Here is a 14,313-nt window from a genome sequence, read left to right on the forward strand (position 1 = left end):
GCATGCCAGATGTATTCTCTGTGGTAGGGGGAGATTGGAATGATGTCATGGACCAGGATTGGGATAGATGGAAGAGTGAAGGGGTGGCGGAGTGGGAGGATCCCACACCAAGCTACATTCCCTAGCTGACGGGTTAGACTGGACAGATGTCTGGAGACATATACAGGGTCCTCGCAGGGAGTACACATATTTTTCCACAGCACACGATTCCTTTTCAAGACTCGATTACATATTTATCCCTAGGAGGAAGGTACACAGAGTGATGTCAGTGAATATTATGCCTAGGGCCGGCCCTGTCTGATCACTCGCCCGTTGCACTCATGATTCGGATTGGCCCGGATTGGCCCGGGGGAGGCAGCCTCTTAGGTAGCGCATGTCGGGGTGGCAGCTGCAGAAAGAGGAATACCTGGCCAAGGAGATAGATAACTACCTGGTTGCGAATGTAGTGTCAGTTGAGTCATCAGCGGTGTTCTCTGAGGCAATGAAACCCACGTTGCGGGGGGTGAATATTTTCTGGTGTGTGGCTGCGCGGAGGGACTGACAGAAGGATCTGGTGCTTCACTGTCTGTGCCAAGGTACATTTCATGCCCAGCCCTTACCACGGGTCGTGGACCCGGCAGGGGAGCCAATTCTAGAGCCCTCTGCTATAGCCGAGAGCTTTGCGGCGTACTTTGAAGACCTGTATTCTCCTAAAGAATGTCTCGAGGAGGAGGTTATTGTGAAATTTATTGACGATCTCCCGCCTAAGACCATTTCGGATGAGGTGCGAGAGCACTTGGATGGGCCTTTGTCGGATGATGAACTGGGTGTGGCCCTGGGAGAATTGAATTCGGGGAAGGCTCTGGGTCGAATGGGTTCCCCAGCAAATTTTTTGAAAGGTTTTTTATGCAGCTGGCCCCACACTTTCGGCCGGTGGTGGAGTAGGCGCGGGATGGTAGCCTGCTTCCCCCGGACTGGAGACTGCGGAGATAGTGATGTTCCACAAACCAGGCAGACACCCGGAGCAGCATGCATCATATCGCCCCATCTCCCTCCTCAATATGGAGGCAAAGGTGCTGGCCAAGGCTTTGGCCAATCGACTTAAGCCGCACATCACAACTCTGGTAAACCCGGACCAGGCAGGGTTCATGTCTCAGAGGGCGACCCGCCACAACATTAGGCGTGCGCATGTGGCTGTGTCGGCCCATGGGCGGCTCGGGGCAGCGGTGGCGCTACTGCTGGCGGATATGGACAGGGCCTTCGATTCTCTGAGTTGGGTGTACCTGTCTGCATTGCTGCGGAGGCTCAATCTGGGCCTGCGTTTTATGGCTTACATGCAGCTGTTATATACTACCTTAATGGCTTCAGTGCGGGTGGGGGGCGATTTCTTGTTCCTTCCCTATCCGGAGGGGTACCCGCCAGGGCTGCCACCTCTCCCCCTACCTTGCCATGGAGCCGCTGGCGGCCTGGGTGCGTATAGATGTTCAGCTTAAAGGGTTGAGATGGGCGCCAGGTCTTACAGATAAAATAGCATTGTATGCGGATGACGTTCTGTTCTTTCTTACGGACTTGATAGGTGGGACCACGATTACTGCGCAGTCTCCATATTTTTGGCGAGACCTCTAGGCTATATATGAATTCCCATAAATCCACACTGAGGGTCCTTGTGGGTAGTTCTGGGGCGGGGGAATGGGCATCGGCCCTTCAATTGGCGACGGGGGGATGACGTATTTGGGGGTATTCTTGTCCGATGTCCCGGCAGTATCCAGGGATTGCAATTCGGTCCCGGTGTTCGATCGTACTAAGGAGGATCTTAAGGAGTGGTCTCGCCTGCCCCTGACGATCTACAGTAGGTCCGCTTTTTTTAAGATGGTGACGCTCCCTCGTCTCCTCTACCAGTTACAAAACCATCCCTACCAGATTTCGCCCCTATGGTTCCGGCAGGTCAGCTCGGCACTGGGTGGGTTTTTATGAGGGGAAGGCGCGGTTAGGGTAGCCCTGCGCACATGCTTCCTATCTACCCACACGGGGGGGACTAGCTACTTCAGATGTCCTCTCCTACTACCAAGCCACACACTTGCTGGTTCTCAACGAATGGTGGTACTGGGATAGGAATGACCCAGCCTATGCAGTTGAGCGATACAAAAGGGGATGATGGACGGAGCGTTTGAACAAATCCAACACCCACCCCCAGTCAACTGATCTGGGTTTAATCCATCACCATTCTTTAGTTCACTCAGCCACCCCAGTTCAGACATGGCTATATGCAAATCAGTCTGACCCTGTGCCTTATGGGAACAGTCCAGCCCGAACTGCCAAGCCATGTCTTCCCTGGACCGGAAACAAGCATCCTGGGACCGGTTTCGGATTCATAATCCTCATCAGCCAGGCTATCTTGAATCCAGTGGCCAAGTGAACAAGGGACTCACGTCTGAGTATACCCTGCCACACTTAGGGCGAACAGAGCGATACAAAAGGGGATGATGGACGGAGCGTTTGAACAAATCAAACACCCACCCCCAGTCAACTGATCTGGGTTTAATCCATCACCATTCTTTAGTTCACTCAGCCACCCCAGTTCAGACATGGCTATATGCAAATCAGTCTGACCCTGTGCCTTATGGGAACAGTCCAGCCCGAACTGCCAAGCCATGTCTTCCCTGGACCGGAAACAAGCATCCTGGGACCGGTTTCGGATTCATAATCCTCATCAGCCAGGCTATCTTGAATCCAGTGGCCAAGTGAACAAGGGACTCACGTCTGAGTATACCCTGCCACACTTAGGGCGAACAAAGCGATACAAAAGGGGATGATGGACGGAGCGTTTGAACAAATCAAAGACCCACCCCCAGTCAACTGATCTGGGTTTAATCCATCACCATTCTTTAGTTCACTCAGCCACCCCAGTTCAGACATGGCTATATGCAAATCAGTCTGACCCTGTGCCTTATGGGAACAGTCCAGCCCGAACTGCCAAGCCATGTCTTCCCTGGACCGGAAACAAGCATCCTGGGACCGGTTTCGGATTCATAATCCTCATCAGCCAGGCTATCTTGAATCCAGTGGCCAAGTGAACAAGGGACTCACGTCTGAGTATACCCTGCCACACTTAGGGCGAACAAAGCGATACAAAAGGGGATGATGGACGGAGCGTTTGAACAAATCAAACACCCACCCCCAGTCAACTGATCTGGGTTTAATCCATCACCATTCTTTAGTTCACTCAGCCACCCCAGTTCAGACATGGCTATATGCAAATCAGTCTGACCCTGTGCCTTATGGGAACAGTCCAGCCCGAACTGCCAAGCCATGTCTTCCCTGGACCGGAAACAAGCATCCTGGGACCGGTTTCGGATTCATAATCCTCATCAGCCAGGCTATCTTGAATCCAGTGGCCAAGTGAACAAGGGACTCACGTCTGAGTATACCCTGCCACACTTAGGGCGAACAAAGCGATACAAAAGGGGATGATGGACGGAGCGTTTGAACAAATCAAACACCCACCCCCAGTCAACTGATCTGGGTTTAATCCATCACCATTCTTTAGTTCACTCAGCCACCCCAGTTTAGACATGGCTATATGCAAATCAGTCTGACCCTGTGCCTTATGGGAACAGTCCAGCCCGAACTGCCAAGCCATGTCTTCCCTGGACCGGAAACAAGCATCCTGGGACCGGTTTCGGATTCATAATCCTCATCAGCCAGGCTATCTTGAATCCAGTGGCCAAGTGAACAAGGGACTCACGTCTGAGTATACCCTGCCACACTTAGGGCGAACAAAGCGATACAAAAGGGGATGATGGACGGAGCGTTTGAACAAATCCAACACCCACCCCCAGTCAACTGATCTGGGTTTAATCCATCACCATTCTTTAGTTCACTCAGCCACCCCAGTTCAGACATGGCTATATGCAAATCAGTCTACCCTGTGCCTTATGGGAACAGTCCAGCCCGAACTGCCAAGCCATGTCTTCCCTGGACCGGAAACAAGCATCCTGGGACCGGTTTCGGATTCATAATCCTCATCAGCCAGGCTATCTTGAATCCAGTGGCCAAGTGAACAAGGGACTCACGTCTGAGTATACCCTGCCACACTTAGGGCGAACAAAGCGATACAAAAGGGGATGATGGACGGAGCGTTTGAACAAATCAAACACCCACCCCCAGTCAACTGATCTGGGTTTAATCCATCACCATTCTTTAGTTCACTCAGCCACCCCAGTTCAGACATGGCTATATGCAAATCAGTCTGACCCTGTGCCTTATGGGAACAGTCCAGCCCGAACTGCCAAGCCATGTCTTCCCTGGACCGGAAACAAGCATCCTGGGACCGGTTTCGGATTCATAATCCTCATCAGCCAGGCTATCTTGAATCCAGTGGCCAAGTGAACAAGGGACTCATGTCTGAGTATACCCTGCCACACTTAGGGCGAACAAAGCGATACAAAAGGGGATGATGGACGGAGCGTTTGAACAAATCAAACACCCACCCCCAGTCAACTGATCTGGGTTTAATCCATCACCATTCTTTAGTTCACTCAGCCACCCCAGTTCAGACATGGCTATATGCAAATCAGTCTGACCCTGTGCCTTATGGGAACAGTCCAGCCCGAACTGCCAAGCAATGTCTTCCCTGGACCGGAAACAAGCATCCTGGGACCGGTTTCGGATTCATAATCCTCATCAGCCAGGCTATCTTGAATCCAGTGGCCAAGTGAACAAGGGACTCACGTCTGAGTATACCCTGCCACACTTAGGGCGAACAAAGCGATACAAAAGGGGATGATGGACGGAGCGTTTGAACAAATCAAACACCCACCCCCAGTCAACTGATCTGGGTTTAATCCATCACCATTCTTTAGTTCACTCAGCCACCCCAGTTCAGACATGGCTATATGCAAATCAGTCTGACCCTGTGCCTTATGGGAACAGTCCAGCCTGAACTGCCAAGCCATGTCTTCCCTGGACCGGAAACAAGCATCCTGGGACTGGTTTCGGATTCATAATCCTCATCAGCCAGGCTATCTTGAATCCAGTGGCCAAGTGAACAAGGGACTCACGTCTGAGTATACCCTGCCACACTTAGGGCGAACAAAGCGATACAAAAGGGGATGATGGACGGAGCGTTTGAACAAATCAAACACCCACCCCCAGTCAACTGATCTGGGTTTAATCCATCACCATTCTTTAGTTCACTCAGCCACCCCAGTTCAGACATGGCTATATGCAAATCAGTCTGACCCTGTGCCTTATGGGAACAGTCCAGCCCGAACTGCCAAGCCATGTCTTCCCTGGACCGGAAACAAGCATCCTGGGACCGGTTTCGGATTCATAATCCTCATCAGCCAGGCTATCTTGAATCCAGTGGCCAAGTGAACAAAGGACTCACGTCTGAGTATACCCTGCCACACTTAGGGCGAACAAAGCGATACAAAAGGGGATGATGGACGGAGCGTTTGAACAAATCAAACACCCACCCCCAGTCAACTGATCTGGGTTTAATCCATCACCATTCTTTAGTTCACTCAGCCACCCCAGTTCAGACATGGCTATATGCAAATCAGTCTGACCCTGTGCCTTATGGGAACAGTCCAGCCCGAACTGCCAAGCCATGTCTTCCCTGGACCGGAAACAAGCATCCTGGGACCGGTTTCGGATTCATAATCCTCATCAGCCAGGCTATCTTGAATCCAGTGGCCAAGTGAACAAGGGACTCACGTCTGAGTATACCCTGCCACACTTAGGGCGAACAAAGCGATACAAAAGGGGATGATGGACGGAGCGTTTGAACAAATCAAACACCCACCCCCAGTCAACTGATCTGGGTTTAATCCATCACCATTCTTTAGTTCACTCAGCCACCCCAGTTCAGACATGGCTATATGCAAATCAGTCTGACCCTGTGCCTTATGGGAACAGTCCAGCCCGAACTGCCAAGCCATGTCTTCCCTGGACCGGAAACAAGCATCCTGGGACCGGTTTCGGATTCATAATCCTCATCAGCCAGGCTATCTTGAATCCAGTGGCCAAGTGAACAAGGGACTCACGTCTGAGTATACCCTGCCACACTTAGGGCGAACAAAGCGATACAAAAGGGGATGATGGACGGAGCGTTTGAACAAATCAAACACCCACCCCCAGTCAACTGATCTGGGTTTAATCCATCACCATTCTTTAGTTCACTCAGCCACCCCAGTTCAGACATGGCTATATGCAAATCAGTCTGACCCTGTGCCTTATGGGAACAGTCCAGCCCGAACTGCCAAGCCATGTCTTCCCTGGACCGGAAACAAGCATCCTGGGACCGGTTTCGGATTCATAATCCTCATCAGCCAGGCTATCTTGAATCCAGTGGCCAACTGAACAAGGGACTCACGTCTGAGTATACCCTGCCACACTTAGGGCGAACAAAGCGATACAAAAGGGGATGATGGACGGAGCGTTTGAACAAATCAAACACCCCCCCCCCAGTCAACTGATCTAGGTTTAATCCATCACCATTCTTTAGTTCACTCAGCCACCCCAGTTCAGACATGGCTATATGCAAATCAGTCTGAACCTGTGCCTTATGGGAACAGTCCAGCCCGAACTGCCAAGCCATGTCTTCCCTGGACCGGAAACAAGCATCCTGGGACCGGTTTCGGATTCATAATCCTCATCAGCCAGGCTATCTTGAATCCAGTGGCCAAGTGAACAAGGGACTCACGTCTGAGTATACCCTGCCACACTTAGGGCGAACAAAGCGATACAAAAGGGGATGATGGACGGAGCGTTTGAACAAATCAAACACCCACCCCCAGTCAACTGATCTGGGTTTAATCCATCACCATTCTTTAGTTCACTCAGCCACCCCAGTTCAGACATGGCTATATGCAAATCAGTCTGACCCTGTGCCTTATGGGAACAGTCCAGCCCGAACTGCCAAGCCATGTCTTCCCTGGACCGGAAACAAGCATCCTGGGACCGGTTTCGGATTCATAATCCTCATCAGCCAGGCTATCTTGAATCCAGTGGCCAAGTGAACAAGGGACTCACGTCTGAGTATACCCTGCCACACTTAGGGCGAACAAAGCGATACAAAAGGGGATGATGGACGGAGCGTTTGAACAAATCAAACACCCACCCCCAGTCAACTGATCTGGGTTTAATCCATCACCGAACTGCCAAACCGGTCCCAGGATGCTTGTTTCCGGTCCAGGGAAGACATGGCTTGGCAGTTCGGGCTGGACTGTTCCCACAAGGCACAGGGTCAGACTGATTTGCATATAGCTTTGTCTGAACTGGGGTGGCTGAGTGAACTAAAGAATGGTGATGGATTAAACCCAGATCAGTTGACTGGGGGTGAGTCTTTGATTTGTTCAAATGCTCCGTCCATCATCCCCTTTTGTATCGCTTTGTTCGCCCTAAGTGTGGCAGGGTATGCTCAGACGTGAGTCCCTTGTTCACTTGGCCACTGGATTCAAGATAGCCTGGCTGATGAGGATTATGAATCCGAAACCGGTCCCAGGATGCTTGTTTCCGGTCCAGGGAAGACATGGCTTGGCAGTTCGGGCTGGACTGTTCCCACAAGGCACAGGGTCAGACTGATTTGCATATAGCTTTGTCTGAACTGGGGTGGCTGAGTGAACTAAAGAATGGTGATGGATTAAACCCAGATCAGTTGACTGGGGTGAGTCTTTGATTTGTTCAAATGCTCCGTCCATCATCCCCTTTTGTATCGCTTTGTTCGCCCTAAGTGTGGCAGGGTATGCTCAGACGTGAGTCCCTTGTTCACTTGGCCACTGGATTCAAGATAGCCTGGCTGATGAGGATTATGAATCCGAAACCGGTCCCAGGATGCTTGTTTCCGGTCCAGGGAAGACATGGCTTGGAAGTTCGGGCTGGACTGTTCCCACAAGCACAGGGTCAGACTGATTTGCATATAGCTTTGTCTGAACTGGGGTGGCTGAGTGAACTAAAGAATGGTGATGGATTAAACCCAGATCAGTTGACTGGGGGTGAGTCTTTGATTTGTTCAAATGCTCCGTCCATCATCCCCTTTTGTATCGCTTTGTTCGCCCTAAGTGTGGCAGGGTATGCTCAGACGTGAGTCCCTTGTTCACTTGGCCACTGGATTCAAGATAGCCTGGCTGATGAGGATTATGAATCCGAAACCGGTCCCAGGATGCTTGTTTCCGGTCCAGGGAAGACATGGCTTGGCAGTTCGGGCTGGACTGTTCCCACAAGGCACAGGGTCAGACTGATTTGCATATAGCTTTGTCTGAACTGGGGTGGCTGAGTGAACTAAAGAATGGTGATGGATTAAACCCAGATCAGTTGACTGGGGGTGAGTCTTTGATTTGTTCAAATGCTCCGTCCATCATCCCCTTTTGTATCGCTTTGTTCGCCCTAAGTGTGGCAGGGTATGCTCAGACGTGAGTCCCTTGTTCACTTGGCCACTGGATTCAAGATAGCCTGGCTGATGAGGATTATGAATCCGAAACCGGTCCCAGGATGCTTGTTTCCGGTCCAGGGAAGACATGGCTTGGCAGTTCGGGCTGGACTGTTCCCACAAGGCACAGGGTCAGACTGATTTGCATATAGCTTTGTCTGAACTGGGGTGGCTGAGTGAACTAAAGAATGGTGATGGATTAAACCCAGATCAGTTGACTGGGGGTGAGTCTTTGATTTGTTCAAATGCTCCGTCCATCATCCCCTTTTGTATCGCTTTGTTCCCCCTAAGTGTGGCAGGGTATGCTCAGACGTGAGTCCCTTGTTCACTTGGCCACTGGATTCAAGATAGCCTGGCTGATGAGGATTATGAATCCGAAACCGGTCCCAGGATGCTTGTTTCCGGTCCAGGGAAGACATGGCTTGGCAGTTCGGGCTGGACTGTTCCCACAAGGCACAGGGTCAGACTGATTTGCATATAGCTTTGTCTGAACTGGGGTGGCTGAGTGAACTAAAGAATGGTGATGGATTAAACCCAGATCAGTTGACTGGGGGTGAGTCTTTGATTTGTTCAAATGCTCCGTCCATCATCCCCTTTTGTATCGCTTTGTTCGCCCTAAGTGTGGCAGGGTATGCTCAGACGTGAGTCCCTTGTTCACTTGGCCACTGGATTCAAGATAGCCTGGCTGATGAGGATTATGAATCCGAAACCGGTCCCAGGATGCTTGTTTCCGGTCCAGGGAAGACATGGCTTGGCAGTTCGGGCTGGACTGTTCCCACAAGGCACAGGGTCAGACTGATTTGCATATAGCTTTGTCTGAACTGGGGTGGCTGAGTGAACTAAAGAATGGTGATGGATTAAACCCAGATCAGTTGACTGGGGGTGAGTCTTTGATTTGTTCAAATGCTCCGTCCATCATCCCCTTTTGTATCGCTTTGTTCGCCCTGAATGTGGCAGGGTATGCTCAGACGTGAGTCCCTTGTTCACTTGGCCACTGGATTCAAGATAGCCTGGCTGATGAGGATTATGAATCCGAAACCGGTCCCAGGATGCTTGTTTCCGGTCCAGGGAAGACATGGCTTGGCAGTTCGGGCTGGACTGTTCCCACAAGGCACAGGGTCAGACTGATTTGCATATAGCTTTGTCTGAACTGGGGTGGCTGAGTGAACTAAAGAATGGTGATGGATTAAACCCAGATCAGTTGACTGGGGGTGAGTCTTTGATTTGTTCAAATGCTCCGTCCATCATCCCCTTTTGTATCGCTTTGTTCGCCCTGAATGTGGCAGGGTATGCTCAGACGTGAGTCCCTTGTTCACTTGGCCACTGGATTCAAGATAGCCTGGCTGATGAGGATTATGAATCCGAAACCGGTCCCAGGATGCTTGTTTCCGGTCCAGGGAAGACATGGCTTGGCAGTTCGGGCTGGACTGTTCCCACAAGGCACAGGGTCAGACTGATTTGCATATAGCTTTGTCTGAACTGGGGTGGCTGAGTGAACTAAAGAATGGTGATGGATTAAACCCAGATCAGTTGACTGGGGGTGAGTCTTTGATTTGTTCAAATGCTCCGTCCATCATCCCCTTTTGTATCGCTTTATGCAGTTGAGCGGCAGCTCATGGGCAGTCAATCTTTACATACGCTACTGTACTCCGCGCCACGTCGGAAGACCCTGCCCCCGGCCACACAGGTGGTGTTTCATATTTGGAGGCAGGCCCAGCGTAGGATGGGGTGGCGGAATGTTGTGACTAGAGAGACTCCTTTTTGGGGTAATGGTCGCTTACCCCAGCTTGCTGCCCTGCAAGGCTTTAGGGGGTGGGACTCCATTAGCACCTCGGCTCTAGGAGACGTGATGTCCGATGTGACGCTTAAATCATTTCAGGATCTGCGGGACGAGTACGCCATGCCACGCTCCCAGTTTTTTAGATACCTCCATTTTACGTCACGCGCTGGCGCCTTGTATGGAGGGCCTAGAATCTCACCCTGATTTCACCCCCATCGAAGCTAAGGTCTTTATGGGGGGAGCTGCCAGACCGCAAGATTTCCCGCATATATCAGACACTGATCATTCATTGTTCCGCAACTCTACAGCGGCTCAAGACGGCTTGGGAGGAGGATGTAGGGGAACTGGAGGAGGAGGATTGGGCAGAGGCACTAGCAAGTCCACGAGGGGCGGCAATAGCTACACGACTGCGCCTGATTCCATTTAAATACTTACATCGTGTGTATTTTACCAGGGTGCGCTTGTGGAGGGCAGGAATGATTGTATCCCCCAAGTGTCTTAGACGTGGCTCAGAAGAGGTCACCTTTTTGCACACAGTCTGGAGTTGTCTTTTGCTACACAGGCTTTGGGGAGGGGTGTTCTCCTGTCTGTCAGAAGTGTTCGATTGGGAGCTTCCTCGCACGCCGTGTTTGGCACTGTCACACGTCATGGAGGGGGTGGGGGGCAATAGATATAAGCAGCATCTCTTATTGCTTGGTCTCACGTTGGCAAAGAGGGACATAGCGAGGGTGTGGAAAGCACCCCAGGCCCCGTCGCTGACCACATGGAGAAATGGGATAGATTTCTGCATGGGCTTTGAACAGCCAGTTTTCACTGCCAGGGGGTGTCCCCATAAACATTATAAGATTTGGAAACGATGGGCAGACTACCGGGGACCAGATTTGGATCCGCCGTTGGAAGGGGATGCTCATCTAACAGGTTGATGAGTGTGAAGAAGACGAGAATCTGCCGGGGGGAGGGTGGGTTTTGTATGTGATTCCAGCGCAATGCTACGTGTTTCCGAGGGGGCGTAATCAGGGGAAGGCGGGGTGGGGTGTTCTTGTTAGTTTCTTCAGTATAAAAAGTCAATGTCATTTGCTATTGTATATTGGATGTGTGCAGCTGTCTCCGGGGTTGCTGAGCTATGCAGTATATGTGAAGCATGACAAATAAAGCTTGTTTTAAAAAAAAAGAATATTTTCTAATGGTGAATATTTTTTATTCAATTATAAAAGATTTCAAGAACATGTTTTTAATGTAAAGATTAATGTAAGATGAATTTTATTAAAATATAATGAAAATACTTTTAATTAATTCTTTACATCACTTTTAATAATTAATTTTAATGCATAATAAATACATATTCTTTTTACTTTAGATGGAATGTATTGTTTAACTTAAAGTTCAGAAAAAAACATTTATTTAAGTTTAAATAAATTGTAGATATATTTAAAAATTAAGCTAATAGTGCTGTAGCTTTTTATATTTTTTTCTACAATTAAAATAAATATATCATGTATTTATATGAATCTACTACAGTAGGGCACTTCATTGAGAATGGGGTAGTATCGCCCTTTGAAACAATGCAAAATAGTTCTGATCTCCCGGCCGTTACCTGGCGTACAGGATGCGCCTAGCTCAGCTACACAAGCTCTGACATATCACCAGTACAACCACAATAACATAACTACTACCTATTTTAAACTGGCTCTGAGCAATTGTATCAAGTATCTCTGCCATGTTATGGATGTAGTAATCAGAGAGGTCATTTTAATTTGTCATGCTTGCAGGTGGAGGAAGGAGGATGTTGCTCATGTAAATTAGATCAGCTATGTTGGTTTTTCTAAAGTCTCTGGACCATTGTTTTGTTTTGTGAGGTTGGCCTTGTCTAATCAGTACATCATCCAAGATGGAGAATGAGACTTGATAGTGATTGGACCAGTCACACAGTGATATGGATTCTAGTTGTATAACATTTTCCTTGGTGATGATTAGATCAAGGGTGGATCCTCTGTTATTGGTTGGGCCATTACATGATTGGGTAAGGTTGAGGTCAGCAAGGAAGGACTTGAAGATATTGAGTAAGGGGTCATTTGGGTCGCTCCAGGGAATGTTGAAATCCACAACGAAGATCTAATTAGGGGGTTGTTCCGTATTCGAGGAGATGATCTCCATTAATTGTTCAGTGAAAGGTAGATTATTTCCTGGGGGATGGCAAATTGTGTGGAGTTTGCATAACATATTGTCAGTGTTCCAAATTTTGATGCCACGATATTCACAGGAAAACAATGTAGCAGTTTGTGCCTGCTTTAGAGTGAATATACTGTGATAGATGCATGTGATACCTCCAGGAGCTCTTTCAAATCTATCTAATCTAATGATGTCATAGTTAAAAGGCACAGGAATGTCTAGAATGGTTGATGAGTTGTCATTAAGCCACATTTCTGTCTGGATCCGGAGGTCAAGGTCTTGTGCAAGTATGAGATCGGTAATGTCAGTAGCATGTTTTACAGCTGATCTGCAGTTAAGGAACATATATTTGATATGTGCTTTGGTTACTACCCGTTCTTGGTGAGTTATAGGGTATCAATTATGCCTGTTTATAGTTCTAAAGTTGAGACTGGGTTCTCGTAGCGGGTTGGAGGGTATAGTGTAGATATTGACCGGCAAACTTAAATAGTTTATTTGTGTGGTGTTATATGATAACAGAAGGGAGTGAATGTCAGCATCAGAAAGATGATCAGTAAACCTCTGGGGTCCGAAGTGGGAAGGGATCTCGATCTCCAGTGCAAGATGGGTGGAATCTTTGTGCTTGATGACTCAAGCAAGGAATGTCTAACAAGGGTGGGGGCATTAGTTAGTTTAGTGACTAGAGTTCTGTATGTATCAGCAGACAGGCAGGGTTCCAAAACTTCTCCAGCTTCAGGGTTATGTGTATAAGGTTCTGTAGGTCGCAGTTAACTAACTAAAGTTCGTGTTTGAGATCAGCAAGCTTGTTCTCAAGGAAAGGACTCTAATAACTGTTGGGAGTGTAGCATGGAATGTGGTCGGAGATTGGAGGAAGAAAAGTTAGAGAGGAATAATGTTGTGGTGATGTTAGGCACAGGGGTAAACAAAATGAATGTTATCTGCGGGCCTTTTACATTGTTGGTCAGTCACTGTGGGTGGGATGGGGGCCGTGATGCTCAAGAGGGCCGTAATTTGGACACCAGATGGCTTAGTAGTTGGAGTGCATTTTCCAGAAAGAGGGCAAGTATTATACCTGCCATTCCTTGTGTTGCTGTGGGTAATGATTCTCAAGCAATGTGCATAATATCCAAATCTCGCTTGGGCTGGGGGAGAAGGTGGGTCAGAAGACTGGCCTTCTGTAAAGGGGCAGGAGACATTTAGAAAACCTAGATTAGAGCCAGCAACGGTGGTTCTACCTTTGGAAATAGGAGAGTGGTCTCACGGGGCATAGGAGATGCGGTAAAATTGGGACTGGTTGAAGCAGTTGTTACAATCGCTGTGAGGGTTGAGAAACGTTGGTTCTAGAGGGTTCTTAATCCTCATAAAGATTTCATCTAATAGTTTAAGATTGTGATCAGATGCTTGTATGAGAATGTTCCCATTGTTATATAGGGAGATAGTTACTTTGGCATTGAAGAGTATTATGGAGAATTGAATACGGTGCTGAGTTTTTCAGTGGTGTTAACTCGGAGCATACAGAGTCATGGTTCTACTCCATTGTGCTCTTCTAGAGGTGAAGAAAAATACATTGTTAACCACAATTCCTTTAGAAGTGCAGAAGTAGGTATCCAATATGAGCGTTGTAGGGTTCTGTTTGAGTAGTTTATGTTTGAAATTTGTTTGTTGCATTTTTAGATAGGTTAGGGGGTATTTGATCTTGAACGCATTACAGCCTGCAAGTGACAGCAAGTTATCACTAGCATTAAATATATTTAGAGCCATGGTGGATATTTGCGAAATTAGATTATGTGAAAAATTAGAGGGGGTATAATGAAGGAAAAGTGCGTATAGGATCATACGTGGTTATGAGCGGAGCTCTTTGGTATTCTTTGGACATTCACAAAGCATATTTCCAGATATGGCTGCCCACATGGAGACTATCAGCTGATTATAGGCCTGCCATCGTACAATGTTT

This window comes from Lissotriton helveticus, chromosome 4_1 (genome assembly GCF_964261635.1).
Source record: "Lissotriton helveticus chromosome 4_1, aLisHel1.1, whole genome shotgun sequence".
In the NCBI taxonomy this organism is placed as follows: Eukaryota; Metazoa; Chordata; class Amphibia; order Caudata; family Salamandridae; genus Lissotriton; species Lissotriton helveticus.